Below are 6,551 nucleotides of genomic sequence, written 5' to 3'. Positions count from 1 at the left end.
AGAACACGGAAGGTATAATATATATATATATATATATATATATATATATATATATATATATATACACCGCTTCGAGTATCGTTAGTCGCTGTAACAAATACATTCCAAAATATCAGGGGCTTAATTCAACAGTCATTAACGTCTTGCTCACATCCTTGTCAGCACGGTTGCCCCTGGTTGGCAGGTAGGTTTTGTTGTGTGACTCCTTTCATCTGTGAGTCCCCATCCCTGACAGCAGAGTCTGTCACATGTGGCCGGAGAGAAGAAGAGAGAAAGTGGCTTTGGCCCAGAGGTAACATACCTCACCTCCACCCATGTTCCCTCGGTGAGAATCAGTCCGTGGACCCACCTAGAAGCAAGGGGTGCTGGGAAACGTATTCCCAGGCCAGATGGCCAATTACCAGCGACAACTCCATTCTGTGGGAGGAAAACCCATGAATTTTGATGGACAGGTTTCTCAGCTTCCGTGGGGAAAGCTGTTATTCAGCGCACGCCTAAAACAACAAGCCCCACTGTCCAATGATCTGCTGTGGCGAGAGCAAAGAAATCTTGCAGACTGTCTCTTCTGCTTCTATTTTTGTTTGTTTATTTGGGGGGCTATTGTTAACCCAAAGAGGGGTGCTCTCCAGAAATGTTGGTCTCAGCCCCAAGGATGGTAATTTCTAGCTGGCAGAGTCAGAACACTTGAAAAGGCTCATGGGAGGTGGGGGCGCCTGGGTGGCTCAGTTGGTTAAGCATCTGACTTCTGCTCAGGTCATGATCTAAGGTCATGATCTAACGGCCAGTGGGTTCTGGCCCCGAGTCCGGCTCTGTGCTGACAGCTCAGAGCCTGGAGCCTACTTGGGATTCTGTGTCTCCCTCTCTCTCTGCCCCTCCCCCGCTCACACTCTGTATCTCTCTCTCTCTTAAAAATATACATTAAAAAAGTTAAAAAAAAAAAGAGAGAGAGAGAAAAGAAAAGGCTCATCGATTCATTGAATGGAGCACATACCTTGAGACCCTATTTCTGTTTTAAAAATAGACTGTCCCCGAGGCCAATTTGTGGAATTTGAGAAGTTTGACTTCAGGATATCCAGTCTCCTCTTGGTACTCAGTTTCAGATGCCCAGGGCCTGCTGACTTCTTAACCCTATCCCTTATCAGACAGAGTTCTGTGAGGCAAAGTCTCTTGTATTTCACATTTGCATACTTGAGGGAAAATGGAGTCAGTGCCTGAAAGACAGGGTTTGTGCCCAAACCGATGGTTGAATAAAAACAGAGATGAGAGAGAGAGAGAGAGAGAGAGAGAGAGAGAGAGGATCATTATCTACCTTAAAAACTCATCTGCTCTCTTATATCGCATTTGAAATTTCTTTTACATTGCATTTGCAATCTGTGATTTCTAATTCTTGGATAAAAGGCTATCTCCCTCATGAAATAGATTTCAGGCAATAGTGAGCAGGTTGGAGATAAAGTTTCAGGTGCTAGGGAGTCTTCTCAGCCCTGGGATTATCCTTCATCCAAATCAGGCCCTGGAGTTAAGCCTGTTTTCCAGGCTTTCCCTGGGGCAGGAAGAGCAAGGACCCTCTCTTCTCAGGTCCCCACCCCCCAACTTCACATTCAGCAAGATGATTCAGCTGCTCAGATTCACAAAATAGGAACCTCAGACATGGACAAACTAGTTCCCCACCCGATCAATGGCAAGGATTTACCATTATATATATAAAAAATAATGATAATAATATTACCATTATTATATAATAATAATGTAATAATAATATTACTCTGTAGTGGGTGTATGCATATTAGACAGGTTTCTCTTGGTTTTGTTTTTAAGATTTTTAAAGCTAATTTACTTATTTTGAGAGAGAGAGAGAGAGAGAGAGAGAGAGAGAACGCTCGCAAGCAGGTGAAGGGCAGAGAGGGGGAAAGAGAGAATCCCAAGCAGGTTCCGACAGGGCTCGCACTCATGAACCCAGAGATCATGACCTGAGCCAAAATCAAGAGCCCGATGCTTAGACGCTTAACCGGCTGAGCCACCCAGGCGCCCCCAGACAGGTTTCTATTGTAAGGATGCCTCAGATAAACACCGAACATCTCGGGCGATTATATCAACCTTTATTTTCTCTTCCGTGGGTGTGCAGGTGTCTAGGGTATAGCTGGCCTGCGTGTGGCCGACTGGGTTGGACTCCAGGCTGGACGTGGAACTCCGGTCAGCTTCGAGGTCTCTTTATTCTGACAGCAGGACCTACAGGACTCGGGTGTCCCCCGTCCTGGCAGGTGGCAGAGCTAGGGAGCCACGCCACACCCCGAAAGCACATTCGGAGCCCTGGAGCATTTCCCCGACCTTCTGCTGGCCAGGCCCAGAGGTAATGAGCAGGGCACCGCACAGACACCCGCCTGGAGCGGGGACCTGGGGGCAGGGGCCTGTGCCGCACAGGAGAGCCCTGTCCGCAGAAGCAGCAGGCGCTAACCAACGCACGCACGCATGCACACGGAAGCACGCGCATGCACACGCGTGCACGCAGGCACACACATGCAAGCACGTGCACACACATGCAAGCACGCGCACACTCCAGCACGTGCGTGCATGCACATGCACACATATGCACGCACGCGGGCACACACAAGCACGTGCGCACACGCATGCACACGCAAGCGCACACACGCATGCACCGCCCCGCCCCCCCCCCCCCCCCCCCCATCCCACCACCAAAGGAAACACAGTTGAATCAATTTGCTCGTCGCCGGCTACTGGGCCATCCGCTCAAACCAACTCTGGAAAGTCATCCCTGCTCCTCCTGTCCTCATACCACCAGCATCGAGCCCACCAGCAAGTCCTGGCGGGGCTACGTCCAAATAAACCTGATTTACATTCTGTGATTCCGTGGTTACCACGTGGTCCAAGCCTGCATTTCCATCTCCGTTTTTTGAACAGTCTCCCTCCTCCGCACTTGGCCCCAGGTACCCACACATCACAGGAGAGGGAGGTTCGACATGGCAGGCTACCCCCAGATCCCCCAGGGGTTCTTGTGTTAGAGTGGGCAGTTAGTTACTGACAGGATGCCCGGAGGCCAGCAGGGAGGAGGCCGTGCCCAGCTGCAGGGAGGGTCAGAGGCCCTTCCGGGCCTCACTCCCTGAGAAGCCCCATCACACCAGATGGCCCCAGATGGCGGCACCAGGACAGGAAGCCCCCAAGCAAGCGAGGAGGAAAACCCCCCAAATCCTGCTCCCTGCTCTAAGTTATATTCTACCCCCTAGTTAACAACTGTTAAAAAAAAGGTAGAAACCCCAACCCCCAGGGCGCTAAGCTCCCTCCCTCTCTCTCTCTCTCTCTCTCTCTCTTGACCTCACCTGCTCCCTTATCATGAGAGTGTACTTTTCACTTTAGTAAACTTTCCTGCTTGTGTCGCCTGTCCGCTGTGCTATGTGTCTGTCCTTGAATGCCTTCTCATGACAAGACAAGACCAAGAACCTTTGGTGACCCCTTCAGGTCTGGCTGGGTCCAGGGTCCAGGGTCCGGGCTCGCCCCAGTTCATCCAGCAACACTTGCAGCTTGAATAAGACCCAAATCCCTTTGCCATTCTCCAGAGCATGCCTCCCTCACTGAAATAGGGATCTCAGTGGCCTGGGTGGGGACCTTATTAAAATGCAGAGTGACTCAGTAAATCTGGGGTGGGGCTTGAGACTTAGCATTACAAAAAAAAAAAGAAAAAATTCTTTTTTTAATGCTTATTTATTTTTGACAGAAAGCCAGAGACAGAGTGTGAGCAGGGGAGGGGCAGAGAGAGCCAGAGACACAGAATGGAAGCAGTCTCCAGGCTCCGAGCTGTCGGCACAGAGCCCGATGCTGGGCCCGAACTCATGAACCGTGAGATCATGACCTGAGCTGAAGTCAGACGTTCAACCGACTGAGCTCCCAGGGGCCGGGAGGCTTGAAATTTTCAGTGAGGTTGGTGCGTGCATTAGGCTCCCGGACCCCGGGAGGGGGCAGGCGCCCTCTGTGGTCTGCCCCCCACTTTCTCTTCGGCCACACCCCTTCCAAGGCCTTCTCTCTATTCCTTTTCCACTGAAGGCTTTCCTGCTCCAAGGACTCTGCCCCCTCTGCCTGCACACTCTCCTCCCAGCTCTGCACTTGGCTTACTCCTCCTCAGTCAGGTCTCAGCTCAACCGTCACCTCCTCAGATGAGCTACTCCTGACCACCCCATCTTGCTGGAGGGTTTCTCAACCAGCACTGTCGACATTTTGAACCGGCCAGTGGGGAGCTGTCCCGTGCACTGTAGGACGTTTAGCAACATCCCTGGACCCTCCCCTCTAGGTGCCAGTAGCCCCCCTCCCCCCATTAATAATCAGTAATGTCTCTGTCTGTCGCCAAATGTTCCCTGAGGGGGTGCAAACCATCCTCAGTCCACGGCTGCCGCCACCGGTTTATTTCCTTCATAGGTTTTGTTTACTGGTTCATTGTCATTGTGCAGTGTGAACTCTGTGGTGGTCTTGGGCCACCTGTTTCTCTGGCACTTTGAACAGTGCCTGGTGTATTGCAGGTGCCTGGTAACTATTTGTGCAATGGAACGATGAAGGAATGCAATTTCCTTCCCAAACGAGCACTTCATGATTCGTGCCCGGCCATCTTACAATTCAGCAGAGTACTGGGAAGGTTTTCCTGCCATTTTTTTCAGCATCTTAAAAATTTTTTTTTATCAAGGAAATTTTCAAACATACGCAGAGGCAGAAAGAATCGCACAAGGGATCCCTCAGCTGTCCATCCCCGGCTTCAGCAACCTTAACGTTCTGCTAGGATGGAAAGTATTCATCTCTCTGCCCTCATTTCTCTCCCCACACACCATGCGATTTTATCCATAAGGGTAAATCTTTAGTAGTTAAGGACTTGTGGGGCGCTCTGGGTGGCTCAGTCGGTTAAGTGTCTGACTTTGGCTCAGGTCGTGATCTCGAGGCCCGGTCGTGATCTTGCAGTCTGTGGGTTCGAGCCCTGCGTCGTCGGATTCTGTGCTGACCGCTCTGAGCCAGGAGCCTGCTTCGGATTCTATGTCTCCCTCTCTCTGCTCCCCCGCCACCCCTCCTGCTCACACTCTGTCTCTCTCCCTCAAAAATAAATAAACATCAAAAAAAAAGTTTTTAAAAAAAAATAGTTAAGGACTTTTTTCTTACATGACCACAATGCCTTTATCATGCCTAATAAAAATTAAGTCTACTGTAGTTTCTTTGAGTCATCTAAACCCAGCCATACATAAGTTTCCCCAATTGTCTCAAAAATGTCTTTTTACAATTGGTTTGTTCAAATCAGGGTCCAAACAAGGTCCGGTCATTGCCATTAAACGTGTGTCACATTCAATGGTGTGTAAGAGTAGGGATGAAAACTAGCTTTATTAACTGCTAATTGCTGCTTACTCCTTTACAGGCACTATGCTACTGTCTTTAGATGCATTATTGCATGGAATCCTTAAAACACCACTTTCATTTTTTCATTTTTAAAATATAATTTACTGTCAAGTTGGCTAACATAAAGTGTATACAGTGTGCTCTTGGCTTCAGGAGTAGATTCCCATGGATCATTGCTCACATACGACACCCAGTTCTCATCCCAACAGGTGCCCTCCTCAATGCCCATAACACATTTTCCTTTCTCCCCCCACCCCCCCCCAACAACCCTCAGTTTGTTCTCTGTATTTAAGAGTCTCTTATGGTTTGTCTCCCTCCTTCTTTTTTTGCAACTATTTTTTCCCCTTCCCTTCCCCCATGGTCTTCTGTTAAGTTTCTCAAGATCCACATAGAAGTGAAAACATAATGATATCTGTCTTTGGCCTATTTCACTTAGCAGAATACCCTCCAGTTCCATCCACGTTGCTGCAAATGGCAGGATTTCATTCTTTCTCATTGCCGGGTAGTATTCCATTGTGTATATAAACCATATCTTCCTTATCCATGCATCAGTTGATGGACATTTGGGCTCTTTCCATAATTTGGCTATTGTTGAAAGCATGGCTATAAACATTGGGGTACAACTGCCCCTATGCATCAGCACTCCTGTATCCCTTGGATAAATTCCTAGCAGGGCTATTGCTGGGTCACAGGGTAGATCTAGTTTTAATTTTTTGAGGAACCTCCACACTGTTTTCCAGAGCAGCTGCACCAGTTTGCATCCCCACCAACAGTGTAAAAGGGTTCCCTTTCTCCACATCCTCGCCAGGATCTCTTGTTTCCTGAGTTGTTAATTTCAGCCACTCTGACCAGTAAAACACCACTGTTAAATAGTACATGGTGAGTTCATTCTACAGAAGAGACATCTGAAGCTCAGAGCCACCAAGTAAGCTGCTCTCCTCACAGACAGAGGAACAGGGTCTCAGATCTAAAGCCAGATGTCTCATCCCAAAGTTTCTGCTTGAAACTGCTATGCTGTTTTGATTCTGCATGATAATAGAGAAAACAGTGGACGATCATTTAGGTTGTAGATGTTATAACACAAAGGGAAACATTTTCAAGGAATATTTTTGACTTTATGGAAGGAATGCACAATGCATTATGCCACCAGCTGGCTGTGACCATGATGTAAC

This window comes from Acinonyx jubatus, chromosome B2 (genome assembly GCF_027475565.1).
Source record: "Acinonyx jubatus isolate Ajub_Pintada_27869175 chromosome B2, VMU_Ajub_asm_v1.0, whole genome shotgun sequence".
In the NCBI taxonomy this organism is placed as follows: Eukaryota; Metazoa; Chordata; class Mammalia; order Carnivora; family Felidae; genus Acinonyx; species Acinonyx jubatus.
This window is presented reverse-complemented; position numbering follows the sequence as displayed.